Source organism: Pezoporus wallicus, unplaced genomic scaffold (assembly GCF_028554395.1).
Source record: "Pezoporus wallicus isolate ANWC-B61680 ecotype Strahan unplaced genomic scaffold, APGP_CSIRO_Pwel_v1 contig_8341, whole genome shotgun sequence".
NCBI lineage: Eukaryota > Metazoa > Chordata > Aves > Psittaciformes > Psittacidae > Pezoporus > Pezoporus wallicus.
The window spans coordinates 458815-480398 of NW_026638083.1; the positions used below are offsets into that span (position 1 = coordinate 458815).

Here is a 21584-nt window from a genome sequence, read left to right on the forward strand (position 1 = left end):
GGCAGGCTCTGCCATCTCCCAGGCCAGCAGGAGCTGTTCACTGCAGCTCCCCAAAGACTGGAGCAATGCAAACTCTTTTACAAAATAAGCACAGCCACATCACTAACACTTTCTGCCTCTGCTGCCCAATAATATTCTTCCTGTAGCTTGCTCATAAAATAAATCTGTCAGGATACTATATGAGATTACCTATATATTTAAATGATGATCTTGGCTTATGATTACATTATCACTGCGGTTCAGGGTACATGCTGTGGGGAAGGCAGTCCAATCCTAGGAGAGTATTATTTTCGAGTGACTTTTATTGTCCATTATCTTACACCATTTCTGTCATAGCTATGATGTCTGGTAGGAATAGTTCACAACAGAAATATCTTTGTCGTTAGTATTCTCATTGCAATTTAGTCAGATCAACCTTTAAATCTCATCCATCATACTGAAGAGCTTTGGCAAAGCACGCACAGTAATATATGCTTCCATGCAAAACCTAATTACACGCTAGGTTAAAAAGCCTACCCCATTCCTTCTGCAGTGCAAGGTGACAGGAAATCCTGAGCTTCCCTTGGTTTCTCACTCTCCCTTTTTGCTGGTGAAGTGCATAACCCATTCATTACAGCAGACTGATTCTGTCTGGCACATGACAAACTTACTTGAACCTAACAATTAAACTTCTGACAGCGTTTCCAAAAGCAGAGAGTATTTACTGTAAATGCTTGACAATTTTTTCCCTCTCTGCTCATCTCTCTCAACAGTCACCTTATGATGACTGGAAATTACCATAAGCAAATAGCAGCCTAACATCCAAAAAAACCCTCATGTTAATGTGAAATACACACCTGCCAACACTGAAAATAAATATGAATATGAATGTTAAAGGAGACAAGATGAGGAATGCCACTGAAATACATGAGACAGGAGAGAATGTTGCAAAAGCATAGTTAAATAATACAATTCAGTAAAGAACTGCTCAGAAAGAGCTGCCTACACAATGCAAAGCTGACCAGTGGCTGCCTACCACCACCAGCCCTGCAGAGGAAGGACCAAATCCAAGTTAGTGTATTATCTAACTTTAATCATCCTCATTGACATGAGCTCTAAAGGACAAATGAAAACCAGCAGCAATCAATTTTGCAAGCCATTAAGATCAGGGAAAATTTAAAGGGCCGTAGGTCTAGTACTAAAAGTAATAAAAGCATCAGTTATCAAATGCAACTAAAGACAACAGTTGTGTTGCAAAGTAAAATTCCCTCTATCAGTATTTTATCTATCAGTATCTACCAAGGCCCCTAGATGTGTTATTTAACTCAACCTTTATTTGAGTTTCATTTAGCAGATGGGTATTTTTGAAAACTTTCAGAAGCACATCCTCATCCAAGCTTAAGTATCTCATATTAATAGAAGTTACAAATATTCAAACTGCGAGATTAACCTCACTGTAAGATTAACCTCACCGTAAGAAAACACAAAAATATACTTATGCATGTATATATTCCAGATTTTCCAAGTAGCTGCCATCGCCCAACCAAAATGCAGAAACCAAGTCACAGCCCTCGGTGAAAACTGTACCTGCAATTTTATAAAAAGGATGAGGATGCTTGTAACAAATCAACCACAGAGCAGAAGGATGGCTTTATAACCACACCGTCCATTCTACAGCTGAGAGTAGGTGCAGATGAGTTTGTGTTAAGACTTTGTGCACACCTTTTGTCAAGACTCTCTGCAATCCATATTTCAACAGCCAGCAAAAGAGTGCTGGCTTCTCAAAGACTGAGAATGTTCCAGCAAAATGGCTGAAAAGCCCTAGAGCTTTTTCATACTATGTCAACAACTGATATTCATTAAACAAATGCTGTGACAGACACTGTAATTCACTGTTCCATACCTAGAAGCAAAATGACATCAAGTCAACCATTTAAAGCTCTTCAGAGCCACATCACTGTAGATGTCAATAAAACAAATGCTTCCTGCCAATAATTAAGTATCTGTGTCAAGCTTCCCACTCTCAAATCACTCTCTACATCCAGCTCAGGTCCATATTATTCCCAGTCTAAGCAAACCAGATTATCATCTCAAATACGCTATTCTAGTTGGGGACATATCTAGGAAAATTACTTGAAACTTGCAAGGTCTGACACAGGATTCTCCCTCCCTGACTGTATTACTATGTCTGAAGATGCTACTTGAGTTTATTCAATACTTTTGATAGAACGTTTCATATGCTTGTTACTTTCACCAGTTCTCACCACCAGCGAGGAGGGCAGGTAGTTTACCTCTAACTTTGGTTTAAAAAGGTTTAACCTGAGTTAAGCATTGGGTTTGTGGTTTTTTTCCTGTGTTATAGTATCAGTTCCCTAGAACTTGGTCCTAAATGAAAAGACACAATTGTTTGCAAAAGTCTTCTGAATACAGTTTAGATGCCATGTAGCCCTATCTATTACAGGGGATGATTTCACGCTGCTTCTATTAAGCAGTCCTAGGATCACTGCCAAAAGTACTTGGTGATTTACAGTTATGACTAAGTAATCAATGTGGTAAGGTAAATATTCCTTTTCACCAGCCTAACTGGACTATTCCCACCTCTTATTTCACTGTACAGAACTCCCTAGTGCAACACTACATGTAAATATTTGTGTACAGTGTTTGTGTGAGATGTAGATGAATATCAAATACATACTCGCATCCAAAATTAAGGATGCATAACACTCAGTGGCATTTAACCTGACAACAGTACCTTTGAAGAGAGATAATATTAACACAGCAGAGCAACAGCAGGCTGAGTTCTTTCCCAACTAGTTTTCGCTTATGTATATTTCAGATAAAGTAAAAGCCAACATACCTTAATTTATATCCTTCTAGTTGCAGTTTTGAGCTTTCCAAAAGTAGTCACTATATTCATTTTTATAACCCTTGAAACATCAGAAATAGACCTCTCAGGCCACTACTGGTGCTAACGAAACACATGTTAAAAATAAACACATACTAAATCTACCTGGAATGTTCCTGTATTGCTTACCACGCATGCAACAACATGCTCACCTTTTAATTCATAATGCAATAAAGCTTTCAAGCCTGAAGCCAAATTATTTAAGAACATTTCTGTTATCCTTCTCAGAATTCATTAATTTTGATGAAGGAAAGATTAAATATAGGTTGGAAATATATTCATAATGTGAATGCTCACAGAAACTGCCAGATATTTTCATATCATTAAATCATAACTGAAAAAAGCAACATCACATACAGCTATGAAATGTGTGCTGTCTGTACCAGTAATGTCAACTTCATTACCCTGCTGGCTGTACCATCTCCTTCCCCCATCAAGGGAGCAACCAGCCACTTGCCCATAAGTAAACTTTCTGGACTCCCAGAGAGTTAACAATCTATATGTGAAATAGTTTCTACTCTCATTCAGGATCTGAAGAGCCCTAGTAAAAAAAGAAAAAAAATCAAGTAATAGAGAAGACTGATTGTTCCCAACCTATGGTGAAAAGTTCCAACTTAAACCAATCCCTAAAATAAGTTTCTTCCAGAGCTTCTTCCCACTGACACAACTTTAGCAACCAGCCATCTCAAACAAGAGCATAGGCCAACAGACCATCTTAAGCCAGTAAGACAAAAACAGAAGTAACATGCAAAAGTATGAAAAAATAAGTAAGTTTTGCTGCTATAGCCCCAAATTCCCCATGTGGCAACTGTCCAGCCTGGTCTGTTTTCAGAAAGCTTAAACTTATGACCTTACATCCTACCCAAGCTCTTATAAATGCATATGTGATTAGAAACATCACCATTAGCACTAATGAATACCTTTTTATTAGCACACTTCCAAGCACCTGATCAATAATAAGCAAACCTCACAAAGATACTTCTGAAATATTGCTGGAATTTCTCAAATGGTTAAGGAACTCTTAGGCAGCCCAAAGAAAAAGAGCGAGCCCATGTCTGATGGGCTCAGAATACATAAAACCTGCTGTAACTACTCTGCTCATGCAGTTTCTCTCCACAGCCATTAACATGAGTCTTCATAGCCAACATATCTGTCTCAAATACAGGGAAAAGGAACAGAGGAAGATATGGATTCCTATAACTATATAAATATGTATAGATATACATTCACCCAACTTCAAAACATCAGAACAACAGCTTGAAGTATTTACATTTCTCATAATCATAAGCAAGAGGAAATGATGCCGAGAATTATGCAGCCCAGCCAACCTAAAGACTCATATGATTCAAATCCAAAGGCAACTTCAAAGCCACCTCGTAAAACCTTGGGCAAAGCTTCCAAGCAGCCAGATGCTCGCTTTACAGGAAGAGCTTGTGCAGCATCTGGATCTTGCAAGTAACAGCCAAACGGAAGCAGAAACTCTTCCCCATGTAAAAAGCTTTAACATTTTTCTACTTACAAAAATAGTTACATTAGAAATAGGTTGTTTTTTTTTTCAGCCTCAAAATATGCTAAATAAGACTGTATTATCAATATTCCTATAATGCGTCTTATCTATACTAGTCAGCTTCCCTACATGTTCCTGAGTATCTGGAACTAATGGCATCAGTATTCCAAGAATCCCTGTATCTCTTCAGGTCTTATCCACAATTCTACATCAGTAGATGTGACATCTCCATCTCCTTTCCCAGTTTTCCTTAAGAACAAGATTCATTCAAGAGTGTCTTGCAGATAAGGCTATGGGGTACAAGAAAAAAAACCCCGCTCTTTATGAAGCCTGCATAGCTACTTTTATTACTTACTCTGAAGACAGACACAGTTAATGAAGGTCTTGAGAAAACTCTCCCCTTCCTCGGCTAAACGCCCAAATTCTTTCAGGATTCACAAGACTTGTCTATCTAAATTGGGTCCAATTTTTTTTCCCCATACAGAAAGGCCTGCACAGAATGTTTTGAAGAGAAACTGGGAATTATCCTTTCAAGAAAATTATAACTAACTGTGCAAGCTCTGTGCAAGAGACATCATGTTTCACACTATATTCTGCCCTCTATGTGAAAGAGTTTTCTATTATTCTAATAAGCTTCAATATTGAAGCATAAACTCATTGTATCAAATCATTAAAACCTATAAGCTTACTCATGCAAACAAAAATCTATCCTCCCCACCCTCCACTTCTTTCCCAGCCTCCCCTGACTGCCAAGACACCTCAAGTATCTCAGACTAATACTGTGCTGTTAGAACACAAATTTGTCTATTTGAGGGAGCAGAAAAATTATGCTTCACTTAACCAAAAGAGCAGCTCCACAGTTTCACTTCCAGTTTCTTGTCCGAGAAAACTCTGCTCTACACCACGCAGTGTCTTTCAGACATTCCCAGCTTCACAGCAATATTCTGATCAGAGACTGAGCAGTTTCTCACCATATGGGTACAAGAGATTGACAGAGTGGGGAAGACTTGCCCTACCCTGGTCTCTCCTTCTCACTAAAACTGAGGTCCATCTCACAGCTGTTTTTCCAGGTACTACACAGTCCTTCAGATATTAATAAAAAAAAGCACTTGTGCCAGAAAGGATGAAAACAAAGAGTTAACAGACATCTGCAAGGCCTTTACGTTACATTTTCAAAACGCAGCATCTGTTCCATCAGCCACCAGATACCTCCCCATCAGCCACAGCCATGACGAGAAGTACTTACGGTTAAAGTGCTAATGCAATTAAAAGAAAGAAACAAAAAAGTCCAGCTGAGGCACAGGATGCAATTTAGCTTTCAGCAATCCATGAACTAAGTAAAACGTAATTTTCCAACCATCTCAAATTACCAGTTTTTGAGAGTAATTATCCAGAACACAGCTGAAAATATCTACCTCGGACCAGTTCATCAGCATTCAAAGACAACTGTTTACCACCAGATACTTGCACAAACACAAAGGTTTGTTTCAGAAAAGAAACACAAATATTTACAGTATTTCAAAATAAGATACAACATGTTTTAGTAATGGTAACGCAAATTACGTTGACACCTTATTAATACCTGTGAATGACACACTACTACTCATCAACAGAAAACATTTTAAGTCCAGCAAAATCCACGCACAGCTATCCAAGACCTGGAAGCAGCAAACAACATAGCAAAGCAAGAGCAAAACCAGAAAAATCAACATTAAAGAGCAGTGACAGCAAAGGATCAAACGGACCTAATGTAAACCCAAGCAGCTTCAAGAGCTGGAAGGAAAATAACTGAAGAGTGATGTAGCAATTTATTTGCAAATGAATGAATCGCTGTATTAAGTGTCCAGACTTGACTGGAGTCAAAGATGGAGTCAAACAAAACAGGCCTGTCCTGACTCCACACTCTGCTCTAACCCCTAGACAGTATCATAAAATAAATGCGGATCACCACAGTGATGTCAGCAGGATCCTGCAGGGATTTATAGGTATTTGGAAAGCAAAAGGGGTGTGTGGGCAAGGTTTCTATAAAAACAACAAAGCTGTTTCAGTAGCACACATTCCTGTGAGTGGCCAGAGTTCCCACACCACAACCAAGAGCTGCCTAACAACTGAGTAAATGTGTGGAAAAGGGGAACATGCAGAAGAAAACCAAGATATTTAAATGAACAGAACATTTATTAATGAATTTGCACCATCTACCAATTGCCTGACAGATAACTGCAGATCAAACCAAGGCACAAGAGAGTTGAATCCAAGCCCCAGAAATACAAACCCTCAGTGCAGGGCGGCAGAGACAGGACTACACCATCCAGTTTTAGAGGTCAAATCTGACATTTAAAACATGGGAGGTGGCAAGGGGAGTTGCTTCAGCACAGCTGGTAGCCCCAGCTCCACTGCGTGATAACTCACTCCCTGAAGAGTCTACAGTCTAAACCAAGTCAAAAGCCTATTTAGTAAAACTATAGTTGGTCTATGGAAGAACCTGTCATGAGTTCCTAGCAAACTGTAAAATCACATACTTGCAAGCACCATTATCTCATGCTATGGTAACTGCATGAAGGAAAAACTATGGACGACAGCAACTGAGGCCAAAGGAGAATTAACACCACATTGCATGCATGAACAAAAGCCACCCTGGTTATTACTGATGCCTGATGACTTAAGAGTAGATAGAAATTTAAACATAATCCTGTGTAACAAATTAGAGATGGCTTCCAAAGGAAAATTATATTCCTCATACCACCTAGCTGCTTTTATCAAATTCATTAGTGCCATCTATGTCACCAAAACAATGAACAAGCTGGCACTCAGCTGTCCCCAATTTCAGAGGGATAATAAAGATAGCACGTGATTTCAGCCATGTCTGGTAAGACTCATGATGAATGATTCATTCCAAACTTGACTTCTTCTGGAGCACCAGATGCAAACAGGTTGCTTCAAAACACACAAAACACACTCACCTGCCAACCCAGGCTTCACTTTGTTAAGCTTTTCCAGCTGACCAACTTCCCACCCACCAGACAGGGGATAGACTGCCAGATTCTCCTGCCAGTCCTACAGACAGATAAAGCTGACAGAACCTTGGGGACCTATGTCATGGCCATGCTGTGCAGGAGAGAAGACACCAGCACAAAGCTCCCCCATGGAGCTGTCTTTAGCAAAACGTAAAACCAAATACTCCAAAAGGTGTTCCCAGATGTGAATAAAGTGACCAGAAGATGGCCTGAGCAGTGCTGAGATGCTGGTTTTCAGCGCCTTGTTATTAACAGACTGAATGATGCTGAGGCAGTAAACATGGTTTTCCTATTCTGAAAATAAAGCTCTTGTTTCCTTCATTTCCCTTTTGACATTTTTCTAATCCATAAGTACACAGAATACTGAAGGGGTTTATGGAAAAGCAAGAACAAAAATCCCACAAGCAGACAACAAACATTACACATAGTGTGATGTGCTTACAAAACAACTAACTCCAAACAAACCCTGCCAGAATCTTTGGAAACAATACACACTTCATTGAGAGTGACAATGTATAGCACATTATACCCAAAATGCTACAAGGTCTGTTTGCCCATGGGAATGAATCCTCTTTTATCCCTGGGAAGAAAGAAAAGTGCAACTGGAACTGGGCTCCTTTGGGGACATGTTCTATCCTCAAAAAGCCATCACAGATGCTGAAACCTGCTTTTGCAGCAGAAGCTTCATACATCAGCATTCACGGGTAACAAAAGGAAGAGACTGCAGCACTAGACTTTTAAGCATCCCTGGCCCTACCTCCCTCAGGCTTTCCAGAAAATTTCCTACAATCCTGGTATTTCCAAGAGCTACTGGCCATATGAGTAATGATGGATCCTTCCCAAACCCAGGGCTGCCATGCCACCAGCAATTTTCTTGACTACACCTACCTCTCTCCTACCCTACAGCTCCAAACTTCTCAGTGGGTAAAATGCTATGGAAAGAGGGCATGCCCATTGCTCCACAAGGATCACCACCACCAGGCTGCGGTGTTGTGGTGATGTGGTAAAAGAGTAACAAGAAAGGCAATTTCAAGACCAAAAGCTCCAGTGCTGGAGATGACTTTGTTCTCTTTCCACAGGCCAACTGAAACCCCATAGAGTCAGAGCAGGCTTTCACTCTATCTTAAGAGAACTACAGTGAGAACATAAAATCAAGTCAGTCACCTCTCCCTACCACAGGGTCAAATCCTCCCTTGGAGGGCTGTGTGCACACAATACAGCAAAGTGTTTGACTTAGTCATCGGTTTTACCTCTAGACAATCGAGAACATTTAAACATTATTTGTACCAATTTCGACTGAAATAGCTTCAAGTTGATTAAGAGCCTTTTCTTCAGAGAACTGCTGCAAGCTTTCCTTCTCCCCACATTAGTAATGAAAGCTAAAATAAGTCATCATAGTCACTTTAAAGTGCAAACTAGGGAGACTAAAAGAAATCCCAATAAATGTCACAGAGTAAGTTATTGCATATCTTAATATACAAAGAACTAAGCGCAAACACAGGTAAAGAACCATACCTAGCACTGTTTACCCTTGAATGGTAAAGTTCTTAGAACTGACAATGTTATAAATTGAGTAATTGACCCGCAAGGAAGCAAGGAGCTCAAGAGAGTTAAAAATTACCCTATAAATACCATAAAGATTAACAGGTTTGTAATACCCACCCAAGAAGCGCTTACTCTAAGTAGAATGATTATGAAAACTAAGCAAGAATATTTACGACATAGTATTGAGTTCAGTATATACAGCCTGCCACAAAAGGCAGCACTGGTTCTTAATATAGTGACAGCTGAAAGTCACCACTTAGGTTTCCCAACTGATTAAAGGGTAGCACAGACACAGAGTTGTGACTTATTTGCTTCTTTGGAATACATTCATATACCTTTTTAAACCTTTTCAAGCTTGTTTAGGGGGTTATTTTGTTCCAGTTAAATGTTCCGTAGACTCCCCATTTTGCACAAATCTGACAGAAGAGCTAATGAAATACTGACAGCATGGAAGAATGAAGCAGAGCTTCCATGAATGAAAGAAGAGGGGATTTTTATGTTCATGTTTGTTGATACCTAGTCTATCCTGAGTCCTTACTCTTGGAGGAAAGGAATCTTAAAATAGCCACAGCTTTTCTCCCCCTCTCCTCACTGTAAAGGCATGTGTCTCCCCCAAGAACCAGAACCCACCACAAACTCCAAGACAGGCCTGACCTTGAGAATGTTCCGATGCAAGAAACAAAATGTTCCAACAAGAAAGCACACCCCTTTTCAGGCCAGCAGAGACAAGTGTCCACAAGGTAAGAGCAGGACAGAGACTTAAAATGAAATTCCTGAAAGGAATCATACTCATTGTACTGTGAAGTTGCAACCTATCCTGTAGGTCAACATTTCCCAATTATTGCACCATCTGCAGTGATTTTCATCTCCAATTTCACAGTTTAAAAATCACTAGGTTAAGAAATAAAGTTATTCTCCTGAGTAAGAGAGGACAGTTGGCTCTTAGTAAAGAAATACTGGAACTTATATTATCTATTCTGCATCATTTGAGCCAGTAAACAGTGGCTGCTTCAAGCAATCACCATCGAGCAGCAAGTATGGACTCAACAGCTTGAGCTGTGCTACCTCCTAGCACACCAGCTCTGACAGGGAGCAATCCCAGCTATCCAGCTCCCATTTTCCCTGTCAGCATGGACTTAAAGCTCAGCTTCATGCCCATCGTGAGTTCTCAACAGGCTGGTGGATCCTTCCCGCCTTGCAGCAAGTGGGCTTCTCAAACACCCAACAACAAAAGTAACTGGAGAACAAGATCTGCCATTGAGCTCTGCAAAAGGAAAGACTTGCAAATCCTCCCCAGGGTGTGGAGCAACACCTGCTCCGTCAGCAGGCTGGGCTGGGCACAGGGTCACAGCCCTTATCAGTTCAGTTTTTGACCCCTGAAATACTAACACACTAGGTGAGGCGACTATGATTCACTTGGATATAGTGCATGGAGGAATGGCAAAAGTGTCCCCAATATGGACAGCATAAACAGCACTGGGGAATCCCACCCAGATCAAATACCAAAGGATGGTGTGGGCCCAAAAGGTGGGATGCCGCATTGAAATGAGACACTGAGACCTCCCCAGGAAGGTCCCTCAGCTGTCTCTGGGCGATGCTGAAATGCGGATCTGGGGATGCACCAGCCAGGCTGTTGACAGCCATTCATCTTGTACACAGCTGAGACAGCACAAGACATTATTACCCCCCTCCCTCCACAAAGGGGAATCTCTAGCATTGCCACACTCAGGTTTATTACCCTTGAGTCCTCACTTAGGCTGGTTTATTAGAGTCTTAAGCTCACTGAACTAGCACTGCCTGAAATGAGCACTCCCACACATCGTTCTGCCACAAGCAGCACAAGATTGGAGCCATGTCCTTCCCCTCACCAGAAGTCCTGTTTCCAAAAGGGGTCTCTGGAACAGCCTCAGCAGCACCTACATGCTTGGAAAAAGAGCATTTCCAGACAACTTCCAACTGATGTCATACAAACAACCCATCCACTGAATTAAAAAAAAAAGCATATTATACATTATATTGAGATAAATCAGTTCAGAGGTGCAGTCACCTTTTAAAGACACGGTGAACCAAAATAAGCGCAGACCACTGCACCTGCCAGCTCCTGACAGAGAAACCAGAAGACCTTCAGAACGAGAACTTCTTGAAATTACAACCAAACCCAGTCAGTACTTGGATAAAGTGACAGAATAAACTGCCTTCATCAAAAACGAATGTACTGATCTGCCAGGGCTGGTGCCCAAGGTCTATCCCAAGGCAGGGCATGGTCTGGCACCTACTTTGATTCATCATGTGAAATGCATATAAAGGTTGGAGTCCACAACTGGAGATCCGAGTTACTCAAACCAAATAAACACAATATCTTTAAGAAATGCCTCAGGATTGTAATATATCTGTTAAAAAAAGAGGAGGGGGGCAAGGGGGAAATAAAGGTATCAAGAAAACAACCATAAGGGGAAAAGCACTATGCCAGCAGCAGCAACTTTTTAATTTCAAAAGAACAATCTTACCATCTCTTGCATTTTGTCATCAGACATGTCGAAACTATTTTAATAGGTTTTATAACTGCCATGGTGTACTAGCTCACAGAGCAATAAAACAGCAGATCCATTTACAATCTAAACCTAAATTCATGTAGTTCTGTGCACAAACTGCATTTCTGGCATCTCAAGATCTCAGCAGGCAACACTCAACTCTAACAAAAATCAGAACTCCTTTCACATTGGCTCTTTTTTGGACTTCATTGCCTTGGCTCTTAATGAAAATACGGGTTTGCTACATGCTTCCTTAACAGTTTCTAGTCTACCTGAGTTTGTTGTGTAAAACACAGTACAAGAACAGGACAGACAATACCACTTCACTGGAACAGCAGACAAAAGAATTAACTCATAAACTACCTGCAAGGGGGGACAGTTGTTGGGGGAGCAGGGGGGGGAAGTTATTGGTTTTGTTTTCCTGATACTTAATAAACAATGCATTCTGGCTGCTAAATGAACATTTGTGAACTTTCAAGAACAATATTCCTAGAGTCTCATTCACTTACACTATTTGGTTTCAAATAGAGTCTGCTGTCAGTTCACTTAAACATGTAACAGGAAACTCAAATTTGACTAAAAGGTTGTATTACATTACTACTGGTTTTATATGGAAACCTTTTAGAAGTAAGAGGCTAAGGGGAAGATTTTTTCCTCTCCCATCTGCGACAGACAGCTGTTCACTGCCTGGAATCTATGATAGCAGACACTTAAAGTAGCACCAAGCTGAAGTAAACACTTCAGAAATGTAATTCCTTTAATCATACTGATACCATAAAATTATTTGCAATTTATTTCACCATGCCATGGATAAACTCGATCATCTGACTGATCACAGGAAGCCAAATTCACTGGTAGAATGGAAGAAAAATATTTTCTCCCAAAATACTTTTAAATGATAAAAAACAATCCAAAACACCCCTCACACAGGAGCAACAACGGCACTTACAGCAAGTCCAGATGTTTAAATACTTAGCACAGGTTAGAACACGCAGTAATCTCGATCCAATCCAATATGCATATAAAAAAAAGCCAAGATAGAAGACCCATCAACCCATAAAGGGATTTGACAGCTTTACAGACTTCTGCATTCAAACTACTATTAAAAATAGCTCCCTGTGGCTTGCTAGTTTTAAACAAAACCTAGCTCACAAGCTCTAGAACTACCCACTTCATCACACAATTACACAGAACCTCTCTTCTCCCTGTCCTACACTACAGCCGACTTCAGACAGCAGCTTCCAACTGGCCTTAAAAGCAGACGCAGGGATCTCCACATCCCCCAAACCTGAGAGAAATGTTTAAAGAAGTGTTTTATACCATTTAATTTTCTGTGATATTTACACACAGTGCAGCAACTTCAACTTGCTGGGGGAAAAAAAAAAAAAAGCTGCTATTATTTTAACGTCAGTCTTCAATCTAGATTTTGCATGCAAATTTTTTGGCTTCTGTTTTTTTCTTCAGAAAGGAAGAACACTGCCAGGGGCAACATCACCTCTCAGTTTGAACACACATTCTATCTCCTAGATATTTTTTTTTCCGCCTCCTTCTAATCTTAGAGACGCAGTTCTACAGTGAAACATGGAATTCAGAAGTGAAAAGACCTATTACATCACATCCGACGTGCTCTGCAGCCAACAGATCCTTGCTCCATTTAAAGCATGAGGCCAGAAGGGTCCAGCCTGCCTTCCCCAGTGCACATCCTAGCCCCTCCACTGCAATGGTCCTTCCATCCCTCTGTGGCTCAGTTCCCCTTTGGGTGAAGACACAGTCAGGGAAAACACAACTTGCCCTTTCAGCTGCCACAAAGAGTAAAGTGGTTCAATCCTCTTATTTAATACAACTTTGGTTTGGGTTGGGTTTTCTCCCCTCCTTTTTTTACTTCCTCAGTTTTACACCAATATCCCAAATGCAACCCCTGGCACAGCAGAACAGAGAACACAAGGGTTGGTTGTACCAAGCTGATGGTAGCTCAGCGATGCAGGGACTGTGCATGATGCTGAGACATGCCAAATCTTCCCTATTCTGTTGTCCTCGGCTTTCAGATGAACCATACTTATCATCTAAGGCACTTAGAAAAGAGCTTAGAAGAAGCACAAAGAGCTTGCTGAGCACTTGCATGTGCTTGTACTAAAAGCTTTTCAAAGGGAAGGGTGAGTATAATAGCATTTAACAGGACTCAGGATAGAAGAAAGGATTTTCAAGGCCCCTTGCCTTTAACTGGACAGTGTTAACTCTGTCCATTTCGGACAACCTTTAACTTCAACAGGATTTTATTTAGCAAAGGCCATTCTGTCCAGTCCATGTGTCACAAACACACGAGCCTCCTCTGCTGCCAAACCAGCAGAGTGGGTCACCATTTTCTCATCAAAGTCGCATTTTCAGGGTCTTCAGTGACAACATTTGTATCAAGACAATTGTGAATTATGTATTTCAGCTACATGAAAACTTCGTTTGCTTTCAATACTGCAAGAATGTTTTTCTTGCATCTTGCATTTATACTGTACGCAAAGACAAATATAACTTCCTACAAACAACCCAGACAAGCACTCAGATGTACAGTGAATTAGTCACCATCACTCCCAAGGAAGAGAAACCAAACTGGTTAAGTGAGTTTACAGGACAAATGCAGAAGTGTGTGTCACAGGTAGAATGGCTTTTCATGGCTTCCTTAATCACAACTCTCTACCCACACAGAGCATTGTGGCCACTATGCATCTAGGTGAGTGCTGAACTGTAGTATGACTCAGAAGGTTGCAATTAAAAACATGCTCGCTTAATGGTAAAGATGATCTCAACTTCTAAAAAGAGGTTCTGTATGCTTATTCTTCTCATTTGCTGGAGATCACCATAAACACCCTCTTCTATAACAAGAAGATCTGAGAAAAGCATATTAGAATGAAAAAACCCAAACCACAAGTTGAGCTATTAAACTCACTTCCTGTAAGGACTATATCCCAACCAGGCTTCATTTAGGAAAGAGCAAAAGTCAAACCCCAGAGGTCACACTGACTCCTACTTTCATCATCTCACTTTTTAAATCTTCCCTCGGTACTTCTTCTGCTCCTCCAGAACACACTGTCCATTTTCTTGCTTTAATTTCAGAATGAGCACATTTGATTTCTCCCCACTGCCCCACTTACTGGCTCCTCCAGTTCACACGGTCTAGCCTGTACTGCACACTGTTGTGTATACATTTGTCATAGCCTTGAGGTTAAATCTATCTGGCACCACGTAAAGAACAGACACCCATTAATTAGCCTTCTACGCATCCAGAAGGTGTGCAGGAGGTGGACACTTGCTGGTAACTATTCCCCATTTCATAGCTAATAAAGCAGAGGTAGAGCAGGATCAAAACCCACGCAGGTATTTCTGGCTCTTATTACCACAGAAGAAAATGACTCCTTTTACTCAGAGTAAACAGCCACTGATCACTTGCTCAGTACTCAACAGGTAGGAGTGCGTAAATCCAAAAAGCATGCTGAAAGAGAAACCTCAGCATCTTCCACTATTTTCCTCAGCACAGCCTTGATTCCTATGAGGTATAAGAAAAGCCAGTATAGGCTCAATATTTTTCTATGTACATTTAAGTGTTCTATACTGATGTGAAACTTCTCGGGCAGGATCATGGAATGCTACAATGTGCTACCAAAAAAAAATATCTGTTTTCCTGTGTAGCTTTGGGGCCCAAGTAATTCATCTTCCCCTGCTTTTCTCCCTAAAATGAATACTGAGGAATTTGAAATGGTGTATTAAAACTCATGTTCCAATTACATGTCCGTCCTGTCCCATAAAATATGTACTCATCAAGAAACAGAATTCCAGAGGAAGGCGGGAAAACCAAACAAGAAGTGTTTTATAGGTCACAGGTGTTAAGAAACCAAAAGGTTGGTTCTCTTGTGCAATTCCTTTGGGGCGATAGCAGTCACTCGCACTCCATCTAGAAATCTCACTTCCCACAGAAGATACTCTTTTTCCATCATAAGAGAAATTCCTCCCAGCCCCCATTTTTTTAGCAGAGCCATAGGAAACAGGGGCAGCAACATTCTTACTGAAAAGAGGTTCCTTCCCTCCCTCCCCATCGTTGCTTAAAAGATTACCGTCACAAAGACTGTCGACAGGGAAAGATTAACAGTGGAAAGAGTTTGACTCAGTGTCAAGAGATGTCTCAAGATGCAAAAACTACAGAAATGCTGCAGAAGTGCAACGGTTGCTTACAATGATTCACAAAAATGAACTTTTAAAGGAGACACAGAAATGACAGCGAGACACTCATAACGCATCAGGAACTTGCATCACTGGACTTCTAATTGCTACAATATTTCCTATCAAACTACTTACACTGCAATAATGCCATCGGCAATCACCGTTGGCAGAAATACCCTGCGTGTGCGAACAGACAGACAAACAGATGGAGCTCAGAAATCTACCATTGCTCTAAACAGGCATAAATCACACTTCGGAGGAAATAACATGTTGGGGGAAAAAAGAAAGAAAAAAAATAAAAAAGAAGGTATTTCTTAGCTCAGCTCTAACATGTGCTCTCTCCAAAGCAACGTGGTTAATCCCTGAAGCGCCGGTTTTCTCCAGGTTCCTGTCGTTTGAGGGAGCAACACCAGACAGGTCCGTTCCCCTTGCAGAGAGAACGGGACAGGCCCGGAGCTGCCGGCTCAGGAGGCCGCTGGGGGAAGCGGCTCGGGAGGGTGCCGGGGGCTCCCGGAGCCCTCGGGGCACTCTCTGCCAGCCCCAGGAGTACCCGGTTCCCCCGGAGAGGAGGCAGACGGACTCAACAGCACACACCGGGCTCCCCAGCGGGCAGTGAGCCTCCGGGGGGACCCCTCCACAGGGTACGTGTGCGAGGTACGCTGCTGCTTTTAGTGTTAAAATACCAAAACCCCTCCACAGAGCACGTGTGCGAGGTACGCTGCTGCTTTTAGTGTTAAAATACCAAAACCCCTCCACAGAGCTCTGCAGTGACACCGAACCGCTCAAACATTCCTGCTTTTACAACAGTTCTAACTCCGCTCGCATCGCAGCGCCGCCGGACGCCACCTCCCGCAGGACCCGAGCCCTCCATCCCCGTTCGTTCCCCTCCCGCCCGGGCACGTGTCGGCCTCGCTGCCGCGGCAGCCCCGGTGAGGCGGAAGGCAGGCCACGAGGCCCCACGGCCCAGACCCCGCGCGGGCCTCCACGGCCCCGGCATCCCGCACCCTCCTCTGCGCCCTCAGCGCGGAGCGGAGGAAGCCGACGGAGGCGCGGCCGCACCGCCCGAGGGGCCGCGCGGCGAAGCGGCCCGCGGCGGTTACACCCCCGGCACAGCACGGCCCTCGGCGGCCGCGGGGCCCTGCGGTGCTCACCTGCAGCCGGCGAAGCGGCGGAGAAGCGCCGGTGACCGGCCGCGAAAGGAGGAGCGGGACGGAGGCGGCGGGGGGGGGGGGGGGGGGGGAGTTCAGGCGGCCGCGGCCCCCACACAGCCCCGCAGCGACAGAGCGAGCGGCGCCGCGTCCCACACGCAACTTCGCCGCGCGCGCTCGCCGCCCCAAGCGCACGCGCCGCCGCCCGAGTGCGCGCCCCGCCGGCTGCCACGCAGGCCGGGCGTGCCGGGAGCGCGCAAACGGGAGGCGGTGCCGTGCGGAGCCCCGAGCAAGCGGCCGCGCCGCCCGTCCCGCCGCGACACGGCGGAGTCCCCGCGTTCGGAGCGCCCGCCCCTGGGGTTTCCCGGGCGGGCCCGGATTGAGCAACTCCCGCTCGCGCGGGGGGAAGCGGGCGCCGCCGCCTCCGCTTCGCTCCCGCTGTGCCAGCGCAGGAGGGCGGTGAGGGGGGGACGTATATCCACCCACCGAATAGCCGAGGCGCTACGCGGCCGTGTGCCCGCAGTGAAACACCTCCTGGGGTTACAGGGATGAAGGTCTCAGCGGGACCATACGCAGCGTTCCCGACAGAAAAGCCTTAATCCCCAAATTAGTGCATTTTGCAGATCAGAACCAATGTTAGTATGGTTAAGTTGAACTTTAACTTGGAATTCAACCGGATTTCTTACAATTTATAAAAAAAACTAAAAGCAAACCTCACAATAAATAAAAAAGAAAATAGGAAGTCTCACTAATGGTCTAAAGTGGGCAAAAGGCGGGCGTGAGTGCTCGAACTTCGTCAGCTTCCGTACACCAAGGCCCGGCGCCATCTGAAGGTGTTTGCTGGTGTGACTGGGAAACTCCCAGTGCTGCCATAGCAGAAAGTGCTAATGCCAGCAGGACTCAGTGCACCTCAGCAAATGGAACAAGCCATGCCAACATAACTCCACTTCTACTCAGCCCTGAACCAGGTAAAAATAGCACTTACTCTGTAAGGAAGAACCAGTCTCTGAGCAAGATGAGGTGAACTGCTACGGGCAGGCAGTATAGAGCTGATGAGCTGCCTCCTCAGCTGGGGTGGGAAGGGCAGATGTGAGGGACCTGCTTGTTCGATTCGAGGTTCATTAGAACTAACACTGAGCACCTGATGTTATTCCTGACACCAGGTGCCTGGTGTTAAGATTAGCACCATGGGGCTCCCCAGGTGTAAAGCTTCACAGCCGGGGAGCCCTGCTTTTTGGCCATGACTGCCAGTTCCATCTTGTTTGTCCCATGCCTTGGCCTTCTCCTGTTTCCCAAATTCCTCCCAGTGTCCTGTTGTTGTGCTTGGCTGTCTCGATAACAGTTGGACCCTGTGACACCTTCCCAACAGGAGTGCATTCCCTGGGAGCTGTGGGGGAAGGTCCCGTTCTGCATCCTGCGCAACCAGGGATGTATAATGCACAACTTCCAGGGCAATGCAGCCATGTGCAGCGTAACACTCAGCTGCTGTGTCTCCTCTCTCTGTCACTGCATCATCTACACCTACACCAGCACTGCAGGGAACATGCTACCGAAGACATGTTGGTTCAAATAAGTCATTTCTTCCATAAGACTCCACTCACACAGTTTAAGCTCCCAAGTCAGTCGCTTTTCTGCAGAACCTGAAAAATCATGGCTGGCAGCTCCTTGCTCAGATGGTGGTGTTTACCCATTGAAACTGCTGCTTTGAGGAAGACATTCTCTCTAAAGCAGTGCCACATCCAGAGACAAGAAATGGCAGCAAACATTTGCAGGAGATTCAGGCAGTTTGGGGAGATGGGGGCTTGAAGCAATCTGCTCTAGTGAAAGGTGACCCTGCCCACAGCAGGGGTTTGGAACTGGATGAGCTTTAAGGTCCCTTCCAGCCCAAATCAGTTTGTGATTACGTTTCTGTGAAATGTTACTAGGTTTTGGTTTTGTTGTAAAGCTGTTTGCACGAAGCTAATATAAATCCAGTGCATTTGTTTTGCATGAGTCCTTCCAGGGGCTCGAGTCTCTGATAAGTCTCATATTTAAGATACTGTAAAAGCAGATTCTCCCTCCCTGAGCATTTCTGATAGCGTAAAGAGTTTTCTCTCAGGGGTACAGATGCCTGCACAGCTATGCAGTGCTTCTCACTAGAGACAGAGCAATAGACACAACAGATGGAAACTAAGAGGCCACCTGGTTTTAAAGCAAATCATATCATCAATCTATCAGTACAAAATCTGAAACATGGGAAAGTGCTTAGAGAAACAAAATGAATTCCGGGTTTTTTCTCCACTCAATTTTTTCAAGGTCTGTTGATGTACCATTTACAAAAATGCATTTCTTTCCCTTAAAAAGAGAGTGTAAGAACTTGCGTGTTTTACATCAAAACAACAGCACAGAAAAAAAGATCTTTTGTTTTGCTGCCATAAGTTACCGTCTTTCTATTCAGAAAAGCTGTTTTTAAAAATCTGCCTCATTCTTGTGCACAGCTTCAAGATCCATGTTTTGTTGCTAAATTAGACAGACCAGACAGAATTACTGCAGATTATCAACAGCAATCCAGTTAGGAAAGAAAACTACATTTCCTCAAGTAAGTCTTGACAGAAATAGTCTTTCTTTCATAGTCTGTGCTGTGGTTCTGTGTGAAATTCTCTTTTAAACACCCCCCAACATGAGAACTTTCAGAAGATGTTTGCTTCTCCCTTGTTTCGATCCCTGTCAGAACAAACACAAATGGCTCTGTGGCCTGGTTCAGCACCAGACTCTCATCACCCCCTGCACCCCAACACCTCCCTTCGAGCAAGGGCTCAGCCCAGGGGCAACACGATTGGGCTTTATGTCTCCAAGTTCAGTCTCATGAGGTGCAAGAAGGGTTTTTTATACACAACCATCCAACTGAAGGTTGCACCATTCACAGCTCTCACCTACCATTTGAATTTAATCAGTTTAATTATTGTATACTATTCAAGGATGACTTAAGGTACATTTTGATCTGTAGTATTTAAAATCCCACAGATACAACTATCAAAAGGACCTCTTTGTAGTTAGCCTAAGTAAGCCTGTAAGGAATGGAGAACTACAGAAATAAAAGTGTTTTAAATAACTTAAATTTTAACCTAAAAAATGAGGAAGTAGTCTTTTATGTCTCTCAAGTTTTTACAGCCAGTACTCAATGGCTGTAGAGCAGCCACCACCGTCTCATTATTTACAGCCCAAATGTTTTAGCACTGACCCGTGGCTAGTGAGGCCTCTTTATTTTAATTGTTCAAACAGAATCAAGCACAGCAAGGAGCACACGGTATCAGTGGAGGCTGGGAAAATGAAACAGGAACATTTCTGTATTACTGACATGAAGATTCCAAGTAACAAATCTGTTCTAGGAAAACTAGAATGATCTTAGCCCAAATCTTTGAGGATTTTAAATCAACATACAGTCAATGTGATTGATTTACTTTATTCTGAGTGCTAAAATGCAACTGTCACTGTATCCTTCATCCTCAGCCTATTATTGATAAACTCCTGGCCTTATGAACTTAATATATGCCCATTGACTTATTTCTTATTTTCCATTCTTAATAGCACACACTGAGGAGGCTCTGCTGGAAGTTATTTTTAGAGAAAAAAAAAGACAAAAAAATCCCAACCCCATCCTTCTTCCTCAAATGAAAATTACAGAGCTTAAAGAAAGTCATTTTTCCAGCAGTAGCTGGAGGAGATAGGCTGTGAATTTCTCTTTCCTCAGCCAGAGCTGTGGCATGTCTTCACACACACACTGCACACAGGCTGACTTGCACAGTGCATCTGCAGCCTGCACGCTCGGTTCTCATATTTCTGTAAGGTTCGAGTCCCAGAGGAAGCATTAATGCTAAAGGAATGCATACCAGTGTGGAACTAGTCTAAAAGTCAGTACAAAATCTCTCCAACAGATTGCTCAGAGAAACACCTCGTTTTACCATATTTAAGATCTGTAGATTGATCTCATGAGCATTTGTGCAGCAGTTGAGTTTCAAACTGATAAGAGTGCTACAAAAAGAGAGAAATGGAATCAAAGGAGATTAAAAGGCACTGGTCTTCAGGAAGATAAGGCAACCTAGAGCCACCACGTGACCCAGCAACCGCTCCAGCTCAGCCGCCTGTGGATCTCATCCGGGAACCAGATGTGACCAGTGGCAGAATATCCTTCTCAGCGTGAGCTCTGGAGTGTGTGATTGCCATCCAGGAAAGGGGAGATGGGAAAGTATGATGGAGAAAATGTCCCTTTTTTATAGAGTTTAATTGCTTAGAAGAAAGACATGTTTTCTTTTAAAGAAGAAGGGATGCTAGAAAGCAGGCTCAGGAAGGCGTCTGGAGGAAGGAAAGGGAGGATTTTTCACATAGACAGAAAATTTAACATTGCTTCCTCTTTCCTGGTGACTGTGTTTCACATGATTAGGTGGCAGTGGACAGTTCTCATTCATTTCTTTGGTCAGTTGAAAACAGGGCGGGACAGTGCAGAAAAGAGAAGAGGCCCCCTGTCCCCTCCTCGCAGTTTTCATTCAGGAATTTGCTCATTCTCCTGTGTGGAGAGGAGAGCTGGGGAGGGGGGGTTCAACCCAGCAGAGCCATGCTGCATAGCTAAGGGGCAGAAACACCTCAGTGTTGGCTGTAGCACACTCCCTGTGACATCCAGGCTGGCTGTAGGACCGTACCTGTTGCAGTGGTACCTCCACCTCAACTGTAAAGAACACTCATGGCATGAGTTCCACGTTGCCAAGCAGGGAC

The 21584-nt window shown here is 43.3% G+C and overlaps 1 protein-coding gene across 2 annotated transcripts in view; it reads right to left on the reverse strand.

Annotated features, from left to right (window-relative positions):
• NEK6 (NIMA related kinase 6) overlaps positions 1 to 17932 on the reverse strand; it is a 62507-nt gene extending 44575 nt beyond the window's left edge. The window contains exon 1 of one of the 2 annotated variants that reach the window (XM_057408989.1): positions 17821 to 17932. The gene's annotated coding sequence lies outside the window, so the exon portion shown is untranslated. Of the gene's footprint in view, positions 1 to 16838; positions 16942 to 17820 lie in introns of those variants that run through there. The other variant, XM_057408988.1, reaches the window with a different exon arrangement.
• Positions 17933 to 21584: the final 3652 nt, after the last annotated feature.